General features: G+C 51.5%; 1 protein-coding gene across 1 annotated transcript in view; it reads right to left on the reverse strand.

The window, feature by feature from the left end:
- Positions 1-20,256, reverse strand: part of GSN (gelsolin) — a 60,385-nt gene that overhangs the window by 36,012 nt on the left and 4,117 nt on the right. Inside the window, exon 2 of the mRNA XM_066367280.1 lies at positions 11,528-11,615. The gene's annotated coding sequence lies outside the window, so the exon portion shown is untranslated. The remainder of the gene's footprint in view (positions 1-11,527; positions 11,616-20,256) is intronic.

Below are 20,256 nucleotides of genomic sequence, written 5' to 3' on the forward strand. Positions count from 1 at the left end.
CCTTCGTTCAGCATCGGCACGCCACATGAGAGCAGTGAGGCAGGAGAAAGGTTACAGACTCCACAGTGAGATCCTCGAGTTCAAGTCTGGGCTGTGTCACCTGGAGCAAGTTCCTGTCCCTCTCTGAGCTTTGGGTCACGCATCTGTGAATAGGAATAGAGCTGACCAATTGCAGGACAGCTGGGAGCTCTGGAGTGAGACTGCTGGGGGACACTGTCCACAGCAGGGCTCATTAACATCTATGTTCAGTAGTCCATCCTCTTGTCGTAGGTGATGACACCAAGAACAAAAGCGTGACTTCTCAGAGTCACATGCATGCACCTGGCAGAGCAGATCTCAAACCCAGGCCTCTTGGCGTCCAGGCCGGAGCTGGGGCCTATCTCCATGACATGGCAGGGCTCACTGGAAGGGCCAGCTGGACCTCTGTGTTGGCACAGTCTGTCTCTGGGTGTGGACAACTGTCGGGGAGGCAGCCAGCGGGGCCTGGCTGAAGCCACCTCCGGGAGGCCAACTGTCCCCGGGACCGAAGCCACTGGCCCTTTCCCAGCTTCCGGAGGCAACCCCACCTAGTGCTGAGAGCCAGGGCAGGACATGCAGAGGGGGCCAGGCCCCACTGCATCCTGCCCCCGTGCCCTGGAAACGCCAGGTGTGACCATGGGTGTGAGCCCAGTGCCCTGCCTGCCAGGGCCCGCTTCACATTCTGTCTCCCTTCCCCGAGGGAGGGAGGAGCTGGTCCCTGGGAGGCGTGGGCCAGCAGCTGGCCTGCAAACAAGGAGCCTAGCCCCTCTGGCATGCCAGCGCCCACCAGGAGACCAACCCAGGCACAAACAAATCAGCAGCACAACACGGAGGCCCGAATGCAGGTGCCATGGCACAGGACCAGCAGAAGACAGCCACCGTCTCCATCGGCACACCTCCTGGGAAGACAGGGCGGACGATGCCGCCGCCAGAGCCAGAAGGAGCTGGAGCCACAGAGGAAGGGCTTTCCAAGAGAGAGAAAAACAACATGAGGGACGATGGGCCGGGCTCCTGCCAGGAAAACCTGCGCTGACGTCTCTGACTCATCACTTTCTAACTGTGTGGTCTGAGCGAGTCGCTGCTGCTCGGAGCCTCCATTTCCTCATCTGTAACGTGGAGGTTACGATACCTTCCTAGGGCTGCTGTGGGAATTTTATACGATACAGTACATCTGGGGCTTAGCAGAGAGCTGGGCACCCACAAAGGAAGCTATGGTTACTGTGAGCTGGGGGCTTGGGCAACTCTCTCTCTGAGACCCAAGTGTCTGAGGGATAAAATTAAAATTAAAGTGCCTTTCTTGAAGGCAAGTGGAAAGGACTGAATGAGATCATAAGTGTGGATGATCCTAGGACCACGCCTGGCACAAAATAGATATTCAAAACTGCCAGCATCCTTCCTCTAGGAGCAGAGGGCTGGGGGCTGAGCCTCCGTAAACTCAGGATGCCAGGAATGGCCAACAGGGGAAGGGGAACATGCCCTTCCAGCCAGGAGACTACGGGGAGTGTCTGAGGTGAACCTGGACCGAGCCCAATCCCCACCACGGAGTGGGGGCACGGGGACTTGGCAAGCAGCCCTTCCGGAGTTTCAGTTTCCTCCTCTGTAAAATGGGATGAAGACTCCTACCTTCTGGGGTCTCTGGCAGCCCCAGGCACCATGCTTGGCATACAGCAGGTGCTCAATAACCGTATCATCCAAAGACAAGCCCCAAGCATGTGTCCAGGCCATGCGCACATACAGGTCACTGGCCCCAATACACTCCCTTGACCTCTACCTCTGTATCCCTGCATCCAAATCCAAAGCAGGGGAGGGCTGTACGGTCCCAGCCAAGGCCCAGAGACCCAGCGCAGGGCTGGAGCCAGAGCCGGGAGGTATTTCAGGAGTCTGCCTCGCCTCCCACCCCCTGCACAGGTCTCTCCTGATGGTGCCCTCCCTCTCTTCTGATTTTTTTTTTTTTTTTGTATTTTTCCGAAGCTGGAAACGGGGAAAGACAGTCAGACAGACTCCTGCATGCGCCCAACCGGGATCCACCCGGCACACCCACCAGGGGCGACGCTCTGCCCACCAGGGGGCGATGCTTTGCCCCTCTGGGGTGTCGCTCTGCCGCGACCAGAGCCACTCTAGCGCCTGGGGCAGAGGCCAAGGAGCCACCCCCAGTGCCCAGGCCATCTTTGCTCCAATGGAGCCCCGGCTGCAGGAGGGGAAGAGAGAGACAGAGAGGAAGGAGGGGGTGGGGGTGGAGAAGCAAATGGGCGCCTCCTCCATGCGCCCTGGCCGGGAATCGAACCCGGGTCCCCTGCACGCCAGGCCGTTGCTCTACCACTGAGCCAACCGGCCAGGGCCGCTCCCTCTTTTCTGATCAGCCCCTGCCCAAAAGAACAATGGCTGTGGAGTCACCGTCTGATCCCAGCCCTGCCACCTGCTACCCAGTGGCCCTGGGAAAAGGACCCAACTTCTCTGGATCTGTGTCCTTGAGTATAGAATGGCAAGGCTGTCACAGGCTTGCTAGCACTTGATACTAGTAAAAATCAGTTATGGAAAAACTCTAAAATGCTACAGCATGATTATACATTCTTTGCAATTGCTGTCCAATTCTAAACTACAATAGAGCTTCCAGAGATTCAAGGATATTTCTTTTGTTACTAATCCTTTTCATTTTAATAGGTTTTTAAAGTATTTTCCCCTCTTAAATACAAACAGAAGTATGGTGCTGGAATGCCTTTGTTCCTCGTCCAGCCAGAGGACAGTCGCATTTGGCTGGAAGCGCACGCTATCCAGCACCCAAACAGTGCCTGGCCCACAGCTGGGCTCTGGACCGGTGCTGTCTTCCCTCCCAGGTGTGCTCACCAGTCACCAGCATCCTCCTCCTGTCCCTTTGGAGCCTTCCAGAACCCTCTGGGACATTTAGAGGCAGGGCCTAACCAGAGTCATCCCATCCGGCCTGCACACAAGGGCTGAGGCCAGAGCTGCGATGTTTAGCCCCACGCACTTCCTGTTTCACACTCACTTCCCACCCCCACAATCCAGCCACTGTCCCAGTTCTGGGTCCCCATCTTTCCGCTGGAACCACTGTACCAGCTTCCTCACTGCCTTCAACCCTCCCATGATCCCTGGAGACCGCATTATTCCTTACTCAAGACCCTTCCACAGGCCCCCAGAGCTTACTGAAAGCAGACACGACTCCCCAGCTTGGGATTGAGGCCCTCTACGATCTGATGCCCACGTGGTCTTGCTGCCTCATCATCTGCTGATCCCCCCTCAACAGCCTCAGCACCACCCAACCTTGCCTCTAGACGGCCTCAATTTCCTGCCTCCCGGATAGCTGGGGTCTAGCCTTGGTTCCATCTTGGACTCCGTGTGAGCCTGGACAAGCTCTTGGTCTCTCTGAGCCTCGGTCTCATTAGGCTACTGGGGGGCTCTTGTGCAGATTAGACAAGAAAGGGGTGTGAGTGCCAGATGCCGGGAGGGCTCAGGAACCACCAGCCTGTGATGGCTGCCTCCTGCTGCACCTCCACCCCTGCCTGCAACCCCAGCAGCCGTGCTGACTCTCCCTTGAATCCCGGAATGCAGAATGCAGCGCTCACTGCCAGCAGCCACAGCCTAGGAGGGGAGCAGGAGAGAGGATGGCTTATAGGAAAATTACCCGGCTCTGGCCTGGCCAGCGCTGGCACTCACAGCTGCCTCTGAGAGACAGGATCTGGGGGCCTGGCAGGGTCTTCCTGAGCTGTGCACTTGGCCCCAAGCCTTGACCCTTGTCTGAGCTAGCGGGGTTGGGGGAGGTACCCTGGGCCCCAGTCCTTGGTACACACCCACTCTTCGGCATCCAAAGATTCAGGGAGGAGGAGGCAAAACACAGACAGGCGTTTGTGAAAGGAGAAATCTGGCTCCTGCCACTACGGCTGGGGCCCCAGACACGACATGAAGAGGCTCTCTCTGTGCCCCACTGTTAAGTCCCAAGCACTGTACCTTGGGTACCACGTCCCCACATCATATACTCTGTTCCACGCCCAGCATCACATACGCCATGCTCTCTGTGCCCTGTACCAGGCCTTGTGTCCCTCATACCTTGTCCTGTGTGCCTACCCTGATGCATGTCCCATGTACCGTGTCCCATGTCACTTATCACTTGGATCATACTCCATGCTCCATGTCATACCTGTTGCATGATGCATGCTACACTACATAATATCTTTTGAATCCCCCATGTCCACTGTATCAGGTCCTGTCCCTTGAAAGTGTGTGCCATAAAACTGCCCTGGCCCACGAATGCTATCCCTCGAGTCATGATTCCCATCTGTAGTGTAATGGTGAAGGAAGGCAGGCCTTGGGACAGATTCCCAACCATTATCTATGCAACCTGGGGAAAAGTTACTTCCCTTCTCAATGCCTCGGTTTCTCCAGCTAAAAAACAGGAATGACGTTAACACTCACCTAGTAAGAGTTGTTGTGGGAATTAAAACAGACAATGCATTTAAGGCACTGAGCCCAGTGCCTGGCACAGAGTCTGTAAAATGTTTGCTAGCATTGTTACAGCTGAGCCCTGGTCCCTGTACTGTGTCCCACGTACTGCATGCCAGGCGCCCACGTCCCCAGCTCCTGCTGGGCTTCACACACTCTATCAGGTTCATGAAATTCAAACGAGAAGCTGCAAGGATGATACCATTATTCCCTATCCTACTAAGGAGAACTTCAAGGCTCAGAGAAGGGCAATCACCCGCATGTGGTCACACAGCCGGAGACAGTGAAGCTGGGAGGTGCACATTGGCCCACGCACTCAGAAACACAGAGAGCAGATTAGAGATGGGCTATGGGGTGGGTGTGGAGATGGCCAGCAAGCAGGCACGGGCATCTTCTAGGGGTGACAGAAATGTCCTCAAACTGAACTGCAGAAATAGAGGCATAACTCTGTAAATTTATTCAAAGTCACTGAATTAATTAAATCGGGTGAATTACGTGTATGTAAATTGCATGTAAATTTACTTTGACAAGTTGTGTGTTATACTTCAAAAAAGCTGTTTAAAAAAGAAAAACAGCCTGACCAGGCGGTGGCACAGTGGATAGAGAGTCAGACTGGGACCCAGAGGACCCAGGTTCGAGACCTCGAGGTCGCCGGCTTGAGCGCGGGCTCATCTGGTATGAGCAAGACTCACCAGCTTGAGCCCAAGGTCACTGGTTAGACCAAGGGATCACTCGGTCTGCTGTAGCCCCCTGGTCAAGGCACATATGAGAAAACAATCAATGAACAACTAAGGTGTCATAACGAAGAACTGATGCTTCTTCTCTCTCTCCCTTCCTGCCTGTCTGTCCCTATCTGTCCTTGTCTCTGACTCTCTCTCTGTCCCTGTCACACAAAAAAGAAAAGAAACAAAAGCCTATGCACTTCCTGTGCACCACTCTGACAAAGCATTCAGCAAGAGAAGTGAGTCCCGAGGAGCCAGCGGAGACAGTCAGCAGAGGCTGAGCAGCCACGGTGAGGCCCAGCCGGGGGCAGCCCCACGCAGCGTGGTTCCCAAACACCCCTGTGTGCCAGGTGTGCAGCGGAATCACCTGGGGAGGGAGCTGCAGACCACGTGGATTCCCAGGCCCCACACCCAGCCTCTGAGTCAGTAGGTTGGGGTGGGGCTCGGGAACCTGGGGTTCCGAGGCTCAGCCCGGACTGGAAACAGCTGTCAAAGCTTGACACCTTGCACACGGGGGAAATTGAGGCCAGGCAAGACAGGGGCCTGACTGACCTGTCACAACAAGCCACGGGAGAGGCGGGGCTGGAACTGGGACCCGCGTCCTTACCCCTTCTCTCCTCCCTTCCTCCTCCCGCCCCACTCCTCCCCGGCCCTCAGCCTCCCATGACTCAGGGCTCTGAGTCATCCAGTGGCCCCACAGAGGAAAATTCTTAGGATAAACAATCCCCAAACAAAGCTTCCCCTGAGCTGGGGAACGGAATAGGCCCAGTGGGCTAAGAGAGCAAGGAGAGAACACAGGGTGGAGTCGGAGGCCGGGACCAAGACTGGACCTCTCCCCTTGGCCACGGACTTGTGTGGGGCCCTGGAAAAGGTGCTTCTCTGTACTGAGCCTCAGTGTCCGCACCTGTAAATAATACCTGCATTGCACACAGAAACTCATTATGGACCAGGTAACATAAGTACTGTACTTATAAGCTTTGTCTTGTTGACAATTCTTTCCATTTTACAGAGGGGGAAACTGAGGCTCAGAAAGGTTCAGCCCAAAGAAGACTGCTAGGAAGTGCAGGGCCGGATCTGAATCCAGGTCTATCTAACCACAAAGTCTTACTCTCACTTAAAACACACCCATTCCCATACAGCGGCATGCAGATCATATCTCATCAAACATGTAAGGTGAATGACCACAGTAGGTAGGTGCTCAACCTTAAATGTCTTTCTCCTTTTTTTCCTCTGTGTCGGGTCCTGCCTCAGGACTCCCTGGCCCAGTGGAGAGCACACATGAACTCAGGCAATCACTCAGGTGATGCAAAGCTGGGACTTGACAAGCCACAAAGGAGGAGCATTGGAGCAGAGCTTCGAAGAATGAATGAAAGTTTGTCTCTGGGGGACCGGGAACAGGCTAGTCAGGTGGAGGGAACAGCAAGCAGAGGCTCAGAGGCGTGGCTCGCGCAAACACGGAAGAGGTGCGCCTGGGCTGGAGACCTGGACCGGCGGGTGGGGCAGAGGCCTGGCTCCGAGGGGTCCCAAACCGATCTGAGGCAGCGGAGGACCTTTAAGCAGGGAGAGTCGGGTCGGAACTGGCTTCATCTCTGCAGAAGGCCTGCTGGCAGCTGAACTGAGAGTCAGGCGGGGGGCTTCCCCTGAGGCCTCGCTGCAGCCCCACCTCCGAGCAGGCTTCAGGGACCACCCCAGATCCCTTGCTACTCACCCACGGGTCAGAACCGCCCCCAAGGGCCTCTTCCTCGGCCATAGTTGGGCTGGACAGAGGGCAGGCTGGCCTTTCCTGACCACATCAGCCTAATCACATCGGCCTATAAATAGGACCCTGTGGCTTTAGCCTGAAACAGCTGCGCCAGGCCCAACTCCACAGACGTCACATGGGCACGCACAGTGGTCCCTCTCCTTGACACGATTAAAAACCAAAACTTCCTCAGAAAACCATAGTTCACACTCTAGCTCACTTTCTTTAAACATGAGGCAGTGGGCTGGGGGGAAGAACTACCCACCTACCGCTTATTACTGCAGGTGGGCCTGTGACTCCTCTGCTTCCCACTCTCTGGGGACCCTGAGTCACTTCCTCTCGCTGGACCTCAGTTTCCCCAAATGTAAATTCAGGAGGTTGGATGATATACCCTTAAGGCCTTTGTAGCCAAGGTGCTCCCTGGAATGGTTGGGGGGGGGGGGTGGCTAAGATGCACTGTTAACTGCTCTCGCAGCTGACTTGAAATGTTAAATATCAGCATTTTAAAAATTAAAATAGCAATATATATTTGAGCCAGGGAGAAATAACAGGTCCAATCCCTGCCACTAAGGGCCAGGTGACCTTGGGTGTCACTGTCCTTCTCTGGGACCCGGCCAGAGGGTGAAGGTGCTGATGAGATGACACCTACAGTATATGACTTCTTCTTTCTTAATTAAAACTGCTTTGTTTCGTATTTATAAGAACCGTGGCAGGCCAGCCTGCGCTGGGAGCTGGAGATGAAGAGACAAACAAGATCTTGCGCAGCCCTCTGAGCCCGGCCCTGTGCCAGACCCCAGTGCAGGAAATGTCCAGGCATTTCCAAACCCCTCAGCCCCACCGGAGGCCTCCTTAGGGCATGCTGGGAACATCTTGTTTTCAATTCGGATTACACTTTTATGGCTGCAGAGAAGCACTCTTCAAAGGGCGGATTACGACATGGGCTGGGCCATTACCAACCAACAGGGAAATAAGGATGAACGGCCGCCCCTACGCACCAGGCATATGCTTAGGACTTGAGTTTCCTATTACTGAATCCTCAACAACCCTATGATCACCCCCACTTCACAGGTGAGGAAACTGAGGCGGAGAGGAGTTAAGGGACACGTCAAGGAGCACATAGCACCTGAGGGCCAGGGTGATGCTTCAAGTTCCAGCCGGTTTGCTTCTGGAGCCCAGTGTATAACCAAACCCCAGTGCTGTCGTGAGACAACATCGGGCAGCTCCTATGAGCCACCCCATGGGGACAGAAAGGGGCAGAGCATTTTACAGTGTTTGTGTGTAGGTGGGTGGGACTGACAGGTTTCACCTAGTGATACTCAATACTCTCCAACCCCATTACAAGGCTGCCCTCCCCATCGACTCTCCCCTCTCAAATCCTGTTAATCAACCCACTCCTCAGCTCAAGATAAGTCCATGGCTCCCTGGCACCCAGCGGATCGAGACCTGGCATTCAAGGCCTTTCCTGGAGCCACTCTACCAGTCATCTGCCACTCTGCTGCTGTAGAGCGGCACTGCTCGCTAGTCTCCAAGCACAGCGGTTCCAAGCGGCCAAATCTTTGCACATGTGACTCTCCGGCCTGAATGTCCACGACACCCTCTCAGCCTAGTGCTTGACTCCGAGGAGGGAAAGGCTTCCCTGGCTCCTCTGGTACTTATCACAGTGAACTGCAGGCTCAGCCACCACAGTTCTGGATCTCCAAGGGCGTGGCAGGTCTGATTCATCTCCCCTCTGCAGGCAGAAGCTCAGCGAGGAAGAAATGCAAGGAGCCCAGAGAATGCTGGGAAGCGCACATTTCCCAGGACTGCCCAAGACCACGCCTCCTTCCCAGGCACAGCGTCAGGACGCCACGGTGTGGAAGGACCAAAAATTACAACCTTGGGGTTTATCAGTATGGGACGTACTTAGGTCTGTCTCTGTTCAGGATTCTAATAATGAAATTTAGGCAAATCTCTCCCCTACTTTAAAACTTCCAGTAGTTTCCCAGGAGCCTAGGATAAAATCCAAACTCTAACCAAGGCCCCCCAGAGCCTGCATGGCTGAGGTGCTATCTGGTCTCCAGTCCCTTTTCCCATCATGCTCCCTTCCTGCAGATCCCCAACAACTCCACATGCAATGTCCTGCCTCAGAGCCTCATCCATGCTGTTCCCGCTGCCTGGGGGCTCCCTTCCCTGCCCACTCAGCTACCTGCCATTCCCTCTTCAGGTCTGGGTTTTTTCAGTCCCTCATCTGTCCAGATAGAATCCCATCATACCCACCCAATCCCATATGCTCTCATAACCCTGGCTGTTTCCTTTATGGCTAAAGAAATACATTTTCATTTTTTTCTATAGTTCTTTTTTTTTAAATTTTTTATTTATTCATTTTAGAGAGGAGAGGGAGAGACAGAGAGAGAGAGAGAGAGAGAGAGGAGAGACAGAGAGAGAGAAGGGGGAGGAGCTGGAAGCATCAACTCCCATATGTGCCTTGACCAGGCAAGCCCAGGGTTTCGAACCAGCGACCTCAGCATTTCCAGGTCGACACTTTATCCACTGCCAGGCAAGAAATACATTTTTAATATGTGTGTAATAGCTTAGTTGTAAGACCTAGGACTATAAGACCATGAGGGATACGAAAGTCTTATTCTCTAACACCGAGTTCCAAGCCAAAATATGTCCACTGAATGCACCCATGAATGAAGGAATGAGTGAATAAAGGAGTGGACCTATAATGTAATGAGTTACACAAGAAGGTGATCAGAATCCTGGTGAATGTTAGAGGGAGAAAATAAAGGCCCAAAGAAGGCCAGGGAAATACGAGATAAACTGGATGGTGCGGCCTTTTAGAAGTAAAAAAGGAGAGAAAGCTTCTAGAAGGAGAAGGTATTAGATGCTCCAGGGAGGCAGAGCATGGAGATCTGAGGAAATACGACTGGATTCAGACAAGCGGGAGCTAACTGGGGCCTCCTTGGTTGAGCCCAAATTCAACGGAAGTGGGTGTGAGGTGGGCACAGTGCAGGGGGTGAGCCAGCCAAGCTCAGTTAACAGGTACTCCGCTGGGCCTGAGCCAGCCTGGCCCTGTAAGGTCTGCACAATTGGGGAAAGCAGAAGACAGGTCCCTGTGTCTTCGTTACCAAAAGCATGATCACAGAGTAACAATCTTTTTGGTGACAGATCGCTGAGAGGCAATTTGGCTTTAGGAGTTGGAGTGGGCGGGGCTTAGTCGCAAAAGCTGGAGCTTCAGACCAAGAATGGCCCGCATCCCTCTTCTCTGGGCAGCATCAGGGCTATTCCTCGGTCAGCAGAACCCACAGGCATCGGCTGAAGTGGGACAAGCCCCCTTTCTGGGCCCCTGGACCTTCAGGAATCCTGGCTTTGAGGACAAAGCATTCTGGAGACCATCAAAAGGCCCTTTCTTTCTTTCTTTTTTTTTTTTTTTTTAAAGATTTTATTTATTGATTTTAGAGAAAGGATAGAGAGAAAGAAAGGTGGGGGAGGAGCAGGAAGCATCATCATGCAGTTGCTTCCCATATGTGCCTTGACTGAGTAAGGTCAGGAATTTGAACCAGCGACCTCAGCATTCCAGGTCCGTGCTGTATCCACTGCGCCACCAGAGGTCGGGCAAAAGGCCCTTCCACCTAAGCTTTGGGAAAGAGGAACAGCTCTGGCTGTGGTTGGTGTCACCCCTGGACGCCGGCGGGATGAGTAAGCCTGGTAGGCATTCGGCCCCTTCTCCTTCTGGCAGCCAAGGTGATGTCATGAGCTAGAGGGGTGTTTTCCAGGCTCTCCACTAGTGGCTATTAGAAAGTCACTTCCTTTCCGACGAGGGACTCTGGCTTAGTCCCCTGGCTTGTACAGTATTCACGACACTTGTTAGGTGAATGCAGGGGAAACCGATGCACCCATTTTTTAGGCAGAGAAATTGAGGACCAAACTGGGAAGTGGCCCAGGTCTCCTGCTTCCAGCCCAGGACTCCACCCCTCTCCCTCGCCCCCTGGATCTCAGCCCACTTTCGCGGGTCACCTGTGAATCCGACAGTCAGGTGGGGGCCCCTCCTGCCAGCCCTACCAGCCGTCCCAGGTGGGTATGACTCATCCACCTTCCCCATGACTCACAGTCCTCAGGTACTGCTACAGTCCACAAACTGGAGACTCCGCAGCCACACCTCAGATTTTCTCACCTAGCCAAAGCCTCCAGGGAGAAACAGTGCTCCTCCCTGCTCCTCCTTCTCCCACAGGGGAATCCACCCTCTTACAGAAAAGCCAAGAGGCCTTGATAGGTAAAGCAACTTTCCCACGTCACATAGGCAGCAGGCAGCACAGCGGGGGGGGGGGGGGGCACGGGGCACGGGGCACGGGACCCTGGCAGCCAGCCCAGTCAGTCCCTGCCTCTTCCCCACAGGGTTACCCCGGCCTGGCCTCCCTCTCAAGGGCAGGTGAGAAGCAAATGAGGTGATGGGCAGATATGAACTCTGAGCTTTACTAGGAAAACCTCAGAAACTACCTTTGAATCCACTAGGGCGACCAGCGCTGCTTCCACTGTCCCCTTCAGACCTCCCGGGGGGCAGTCAGAGCTCAGTTTAGGAGGACTTGGGGGTCTGCACTGCTCTACCTACCTGGCAGGGCTGTGAAGGAGAAGAAGGCTGTTCCAGGGGGAAAGGCTGGAACGAAGGCGGAAGCTGTAAGAGCCGGTATCAACTCCACCTGAAAAGAAAGGGCCAAGACTCTCAGTGTTAAGGGCTCAAGGTCAACTGATCAAATCAAAAGCTTCCATTCCTCCCAACCCCCACTACCAGGGTCACACAGCCCCTATCTGCACACCTTCAACAATGGAACACTCACTTCCTGCCAAGACTTCAAGGCTTACTGTTGGAGAGTTTGGCTTGTTTAAAAAATTCATTAGGAAGTGCTAAAATCTTTCTCTGCGGTCACCCAGAACAGGTCTGTCATCCTGTTTCCCAATGGCTCCTGAGACTTGAAAACAGTGGTCTTGGGTCCCTAAGTCTTCTACAAGTTGTCCAACCCCTTTCCTCCAGCTTTCCTGAGACCAGGGTGTCCAGTTCCCTTACCCCCCTCCCTCATCTACTCCAAACGAATCCTATCCCTCCTGGAAAAAAATAAGACCCAGAATTAGACATTCAAACAAGTTCTAGCTAAAGCAGGGCAAGTAGAACTCTCACCTCCATCATTCTAGATATCATGCCTCTGTTAATATAGCCTACAATCCCATTGCATTTAAAGTACCCTCATTGCCCCATTGCATGACTGAACTCAGCTTACAGTCCTTACAGTTAACTGCAGAGCAACGGTTGAGGATTCTGGAGTTAGACGAAATGGCCCGTCAGTTAACTAACTATGTAATTTGACCAAGTTTACTGCACCTCTCTGAGTCTCGGTTTCCTTCTCCATAGAAAAGGGATTATGTTAGAACACACCCCATGGAACCATTATAAGGACTAAATAAGATAAAATATGTTAAGGGTTTTGAACAGCACATATATTTACTCTGATTATTAATTAAACCCCCAAGTCTTTTCCTAGAACTCGTATCTTTCTCACCCCATACTCGTGCAGTTTGGGGACCCAAGTTGCTGACATGCCATCATCCCACCTGCATGGCTAAGCATTGTTCTGTCCTCACAAGACAGTGTTATCAGTATCTGGTGACAGGTCTCTTTCTCCCATCAGGGTGCTTTGCCTCTGAAGCTTCGCCCTGGCATATGGCCTGGCAAACAGCAGACCAGTGGCTGTATATGCTTGACGACTGAATGAAAGTCCCACCTAAGTCAGCGCCAAGGTTGTGCAGCCCAGCCTTTTTTTTTTTTTAAAGATTTTATTTATTCATTTTAGAGAGGAGAGAGAGAGAGAGAGGAAAGAGAAGGGGGAGGAGCATGAAGCATCAACTCTCATATGTGCCTTGACCAGGCAAGCCTGGGGTTTTTTAACCAGCAACCTCGGCGTTTCCAGGTTGATGCTCCATCCACTGCACCACCACAGGTCAGGCAAGCCCAGCCTTCCAGTCCCGTCGTCCCCCCCACCCCTATACACACACACCTCTCAGGGACAACCTAGATCTTCACCCTTCCTCACTCTCCACAGCCCCCGTCATCTGCATCCGGGACAGTAGCTGAGTAAGCTGGCTCCTACCTACACTGGAAAAATTCTCTGCCCAAACCCGCTAGCTTCTCCAAGCCAAAGACAGAGTCCAGGTTCCCAAATGCAGCGAAACCCTGCCCGCTCCTGGGATGCAGACACAAACGCGCCCTGTTCTCAGCTGACAGTAAATGGCCCAGACATTCCTGGTCAATCTCTGCATTATGAGTGGCAGGGGAGCACAGCAGGGGATACGGAAAGAGGTTGGACACTTATCTGGGTCCTAGAACCTGGTGCTAAATGCTACGTCTGTGGGCCTTCCTCAGAGTTTTACCAAAACTTCCTGGTTCCACGGGACAGATCAAAACAGAGTTGGGTTTTATTGTCCCTGCCAATGACTAATGAACTCTCCCTGTCTGTTAACTGTGTGAGAGAAGGAGACTTTCAAATGCAGCCGCCCTCTTTCCTCCAAACCTCCAAATCACACTCTCATCATCACCTGCGGTGCTATATCTGTTCCCAAATGTCCCCTGCTCCTCCCGCGCAGCCCTGCCCCGACCTAGCACCAGCACCAGCACCAGCACCAGCACCCACCATCCACACCAAGGCGCCGCCCTCCTCCACCTCCCCTGCTCCAGCACGCTCCCCTCCAACACCACTGACTCCTGTGCCCTCTCCTCCCCTCCCGACTGCCAACATTTTGGTCCAAGTCCCCTCACCTCTCACCTGGGTGACTGCAGTGCGTCCTAACTGGTCCCCCACTTCCTCTCTCCTTCTCTAAATGCAATCTCCTCAGGGCAAGCCCAAACCACGTCACTCCTTTGTTCAGTCTACCATGGTTCCCAGTGGCCCCCAGATAAGGTCCAAGATCCCTAACAAACATCTCGACATGTTTTCTGACCTGCCCCCGCCGGCCCCTGGAGCCTCCACTCCCACCAGGTCCTGTCTGCCACCCACACCCCTCCGGGTTCCCGCCAGCCACAGCCGCACTCAGCTCCTAAGGCCTTGTGTAATCTCCGCACAGACGACTTCCTCTGTTTCAGAACTCTCAGCCCTGTTCTTCTTTTCTCCTTCCACTCAGGGTCAAGCCCAGCTTTCCTCCCGGAAATCTTCTCTAACTTCCCCATCCCCTTTGAGGCTGAGCTCCTCCAAGATCCCACAAGCCCTTTGCCTTCCCTGTCACACTGTAGTACATACAGTCTGTTTCCAAGTGAGCCTCCCCCATTAGACTAAGATCTGCTCCCCTGCATCCCAAAGCGTAGCCTAGGATTGAGGCCACAACAACTCAAGAGTCACCAAAGGAAGAAACTAATGAATGGTGTGTGTAAACACAGACACACACACCTTCCCACAGAGCGGGCTAAGAGTACAGGTGCTGCCATCTATGGGCGAAAAGAGCATTGCTCTCTCCCAGGATTTGGACATGGGAAGCCCCAGCGTTTCAAACTCAGCTGGGTTTACAATTAGCCTCAGCTCACTCCAAGTTGGTCTGTTTTCAATTTTGTACCTTAAAGCTGAAACAGCTTAAAAATAAGGTCTACAAAGAAACACTGACTCCAGTCCATCGCCCACACGCCCCAGATGGAGCCATAAAGAGAGGCGGTTCCTTCCGGTACTAAAATCCCAGCCCAGTCTCGCTAGGTACCTGTTTGCTGAATTATATCATAGAGCACAGGGAAGGGAGGCACTTTCTTATAGTCAGAGCTGCCCTCCAGTGGAAAGGCTGGCCTTCAGGTAGCGAGCTCCCCATCAGTGAAACTGTGCAAGCCAGCAGGAACCTCATCTGTAGACGATGGCTGAGGAGGCGCTCTCTGCCCTGAAGGGGGGAGGGCAACTGGAGCAGAAGTGTTTTTCTCCTAAAAGACTGCTCCCAGCTCACTGGGAAGACCTTCAGATTTGGTGGGAGAAACATTGTATCTGTCCAGTAAAGCCAGAACAGTTATCATTTTTCTGGGACAACAGTTATCATTTTCTGAGCATTCACCAAGTGTTAAACTCTGACATACATCATCTCTCATCCTCACGATAACTCCGCCAGGCAGATATTATTGTCCCCATTTTGTGAAGAAAGGACACAAGCTCAGAGAGGTGAAATAATGCGCTCAGCGTCACACAGCTAAGATATCCGGGCAGTTCCCACTGAGCCAGGCTGCCTGCCCTACATCCTGGTCTCACTAAATTTCAAGCTATAAGGCTAGGCCTTTTGCTCACTAGAAAAAAACATAAAGATTTGGTTACACTAGATTAGAGGTTAGCAAACTTTCACTGTACAGGGCCAGGCAGTAATTATTTTAGGCTTTACAGGCCTCATACCCTGTGTTTTACATATTCTTCCTTGTTTGGATTTGTTGTTGTTTTTTTTAACAACCTTTTGAAAAAGTAAAAACCATTCTTCGCTCAGAGGCATAAAAAAACAGGCTGGTGCCTCCCAGGGCTGTCGTTTGCAGCCTGTAGATTGAGAATAATGTTTAAAATCTTAAGTATTAAAAACTTCAAGTGGCAACGTGCTAGGTCCTACAGAGGTGTCACTCCCCCTTCAGATGGCTTCCTATTGAGTCACCCTCTTAAACAAGGGCCAGCCCCACCTTGCTGCAAAACTAGGCAGCGCGATATTTCAAGGGCTGTTCAGACCTAGAAACTCATAGCTGTGGACCAAATAGTTTGACTCGGTGTTGGAAAAAGAGGAAGGCAAACATGATGGTTGTTAGGAAGATCCCCAAAGACAGGACATTGGGAGATCTGGGCTCCTGTCTGAGCCCTGTGAACAAGAGATTTAGACTCTTACTATGCAAAGTGTGGTCCCTGAACCAGCAACATCTCTATCATCTGGGAGGGCATTAGAAATGCAGAGTCTCAGCCCCCCCTTCCCAGATCTACTGAGCCAGAATCTTTACTGTGTAACAAAATCCCGTTGATTTGTGTGCAGGGTAAGTTTGAGATGCTCTGGGACATCTTTTATGTCCGGCTGCAACACTGAGAACCCTACCCTTGAGTAGAGCAAGAGTCTACAGGCATCTTCCTTTATGTCAGAATATTAAATCCCTGACCTAACCTCTGTACTCGTGACCTCAGAAAGCACCCCAATTTAGGATGTACAATTGACACACCAAGATCTGCCACTGGATCTTGAAATCAAACCTTCAGCTGGCAGAAAAGCAGACCTGGGAGGACCAGAGAAGGTGCCATTAGTCATTCTGCAATGGGGAAAACGAGTTAGAGAGGGAAATGACTTTCCCAAGACCACTGTGCCAAGACAAACTAGGTTTCTGACCATGGCCAAGCTCCTTAATCTTCCCTGGCCTTAGGTTTAATAATAACTGAAATCAGTTTGGTTTAGATGAGTACTTTTAAGGTCTCACAAGTGGAGTGGAAGTCAGAGGCCCTGCTGTGTGCTTTAGGGAATCCACTTGCTCTCTCTGGGCATGAATATTGCCAGCCATGAAGTAAAGGGTGTAGTCAGGCAATGCCTAAGGTCCAACTCTAAAGGTTGGAGTCTTTTTTTTTTTTAAAGATTTTATTTATTCATTTTAGAGAGAAGAGAGAGAAAGAAAGGGGGAAAGAGTAGGAAGCATCAACTCCCACATGTGCCATGATCAGGTAAGCCCAGGGTTTCAAACCAGTGACCACAGCATTCCAGGTCAACACCTCATCCACTGCGCCACCACAGGCCAAGCTGAAGGTTGTAGTCTTGAAACTATTTTGAGGTGAAAAGGCAGTCAAGGCCCTGGCCGGTTGGCTCAGCGGTAGAGCGTCGGCCTGGCGTGCAGGAGTCCCGGGTTCGATTCACAGCCAGGGCCCACAGGAGAAGCGCCCATCTGCTTCTCCACCCTACCCCCTCTCCTTCCTCTCTGTCTCTCTCTTCCCCTCCCACAGCCAAGGCTCCATTGGAGCAAAGTTGGCTCGAGTGCTGAGGATGGTTCTGTGGCCTCTACCTCAGACGCTAGAATGGCTCTGGTTACAACAGAGCGACGCCCCAGATGGACAGAGCATTGCCCCCTGGTGGGCATACCGGGTAGATCCCGGTTGAGTGCATGCAGAAGTCTGTCTGACTGCCTCCCCGTTTCCAACTTCAGAAAAATACAAAAAAAAAAAGAAAAGAAAAGGCAGTCAAGAGATAGCTCTTCAGCTGAGGGTCACCATAGCCAAGCTGTTCTGTTCTATGTGTGGAGTTAGAGCAGTGACCTGGCATAGGCTCGAGGTCTTATGGCAAGTACAAAGCAGAAATGAGAATAAGAACCAGCTTCTCGCCTGACCAGGCGGTGGCACAGTGGATAGAGCGTCAGACTGGGATGCAGAAGACCCGGGTTCGAGACCCCGAGGTCGCCAGCTTGAGTGCAGGCTCATCTGGTTTGAGGAAAAGTCCACCAGCTTGAACCCAAGGTCGCTGGCTCCAGCAAGGGGTTACTCGGTCTGCTGAAGGCCCGCAGTCAAGGCACATATGAGAAAGCAATCAATGAACAACTAAGGTGTTGCAATGCACAACGAGAAACTGATGATTGATGCTTCTCATCTCTTCGTTCCTGTCTGTCTGTCCCTATCTATCCCTCTCTCTGACTCTCTCTCTCTGTCTCTGTAAAAAATAAATAAATAAAAATTTAAAAAAAATTTTTAAAAAAAAGAACCAGCTTCTCTATAACTCTTCAGCCTGGAACTTAACTGTTACCCTTTACTGATGCTGACCTTTGCAAATGTATTTGCTAAATAAATGAATGAACTAGGATGTTTCCATACATGGTCCCTGAGCTAGAATTTTGTTAACCAGATTCTGAGGCTCCCACAAAAGGCCAGCAACCTCATGCATGGCTGGTGGGAATACAAATGGCTCCATGGCCTCTGCCTTGGGTGCTAGAATGGCTCTGATTGCAGCAGAGCAACTGGGCATGCGGGTGGATCCAGGTCAGGCCCATGCGTGTGCACACACACACACACACACACACACACGCTTCTCACTTTGGAAAAACACACACACACACACACAAAGAATGGCAGCAATCTTTCTGGGCAGCAATTTGGCAAAATGTAGAAAAATCTGTAAAATATGTCTTTTTTGTGTGTGTGTATTTTTCTGAAGTTGGAAACGGGGAGGCAGTCAGACTCCCGCTTGCGCCCGACCGGGATCCACCTGGCACGCCCACCAGGGGGCGATGCTCTGCCCATCTGGGGCGTTGCTCTGTTACAACCAGAGCCATTCTAGCGCCTGAGGCAGAGGCCACAGAGCCATCCTCAGCGTCCGAGCCAACTTTGCTCCAATGGAGCCTTGGCTACAGGAGGGGAAGAGAGAGACAGAGAGGAAGGAGAGGGGGAGGGGTAGAGAAACAGATGGGCGCTTCTCCTGTGTGCCCTGGCCAGGAATTGAACCCGGGACTCCTGCACGCCAGGCCGATGCTCTACCACTGAGCCAACCGGCCAGGGCAAAAATATGTCATTTTTGACCCAGAAATTCTAAGTCTTGGGCACCATTCTAAGAAATAATGAAAGAAGAATCATTTATGCACTAGGATGTTTATTGCAACATTGTTTATAAACAGCCTAAATGCCTAATAATAGAGGATGGGTTAAGTGAGCTATGGAATATTCACACCATAAATACAATAACAGAGAGTGAATAAAAATCAAATCAGCACATATCATTTTCATAATAAAAAAGTATAACCTGGTTTTTCACAAACAAAATTTCACTTCTTTAATCCCCTGGAATATTGGAACAAAAGACTCAAAATAGCAATAAATATGCATTTATCTACTTAGGCATATTTTTAAAACTCTTTTAGCCTGACCAGGTGGTGGCGCAGTGGATAGAGCGTTGGACTGGGATGCGGAAGGACCCAGGTTTGAGACCCCAAGGTCACCAGCTTGAGCGCAGGCTCATCTGGCTTGAGCAAAAAAAAAAGCTCACCAGCTTGGACCCAAGGTCGCTGGCTCCAGCAAGGGGTTACTCGGTCTGCTGAAGGCCCACGGTCAAGGCACATATGAGAAAGCAATCAATGAACAACTAAGAAGTCGCAACGCGCAACGAAAAACTAATGATTGATGCTTCTCATCTCTCTCTCCATTCCTGTCTGTCTGTCCCTGTCTATCTCTGCCTATGTAAAAAAACAAAACAAAACAAAAAAACCCCAAAAAAAACACACACACACACACACACACACAAAAACTCTTTTAAATTTTAAATTTAGAGTACTGAATAACATGAGGAAATATTTGCTATAATATTGAAAGAAACAAAAGGTCAGAATAGAAAATTACAAATGTTGTATGACCACAATTAGGTGGGGGTAAGAAAAACGCTGGAAATAGGAGGAAGGAAATGTACCCAAATGTTATCAGTGATTATCTCTGGTTGACAGAATTACAGACTGCCTATCATCAACATTTGTTATAATTAAAAAAAGAGAAAAAGTCCTTGGAGGAGAGGAGAAAAAAACACCCCGTATTCCATGGGTACCCCACCCGTAGCGCTTTGCTGCTCCCCCAAAATTAACTAGTATTTACTGAGTACCCACCAAGGGCCCAGTCCAGCCACAGCCTCTATAGAAAGGAAATGAGAGGCCATGCTCCACCCTGAAAACTTACACATACCATATATATATTCTTTGCTTGGCAAATACACTGGACACACATGATATCCTTGTTGAATCTGGAAAGTAATAAGGCTGTTTGCTTAACAGCAGAATCAATGAATGCACTCTCATTGGCGTGATGCCTTCATTAGAGTTCCCTGAGAGACACCATGTCTCAAACCATGTCTGCAGTCCTCTTGGGAAGAGGATATTTCAGGGATGCTTTATGGCCCAGGAAGAAAACTGTTATCCCTTAGTCCAAACACTGAATGCAAGAGGCACAGAGGCTACTTCTGAGGCAGAAATAGCAAGGCACCAGGAAGGAGCTGGATGGAGGGTCTGGGAATGAACCTAACTGGCCATATGGCCCCCTGGCGACCCCTTGGCCAGGACAGCTCACATCTCCAGGCCTCAATTTCCTCACCTATAAAATGGGACCCATAATGACAACCTCAGGGCTACCACGAGGCTCAAAGAAGAGAAAGTAAGTCATCACATCTCTCTAGGCCACATCTCAGTATCCTCATCTGTAAAACTGAGTCATTACTGCCTCTCTCATAGGGCTGTTAAAAATTAAACAGGACAGTGAAGACAACGGTGAACACACACAGTAAGCAAGCTACATATGGTGGCCATGATCTGGCTTGCAGAACAGGAAGTACAATACATAAATGAACCCCAGGCCTCAACTT

This window comes from Saccopteryx leptura, chromosome 2 (genome assembly GCF_036850995.1).
Source record: "Saccopteryx leptura isolate mSacLep1 chromosome 2, mSacLep1_pri_phased_curated, whole genome shotgun sequence".
In the NCBI taxonomy this organism is placed as follows: domain Eukaryota; kingdom Metazoa; phylum Chordata; class Mammalia; order Chiroptera; family Emballonuridae; genus Saccopteryx; species Saccopteryx leptura.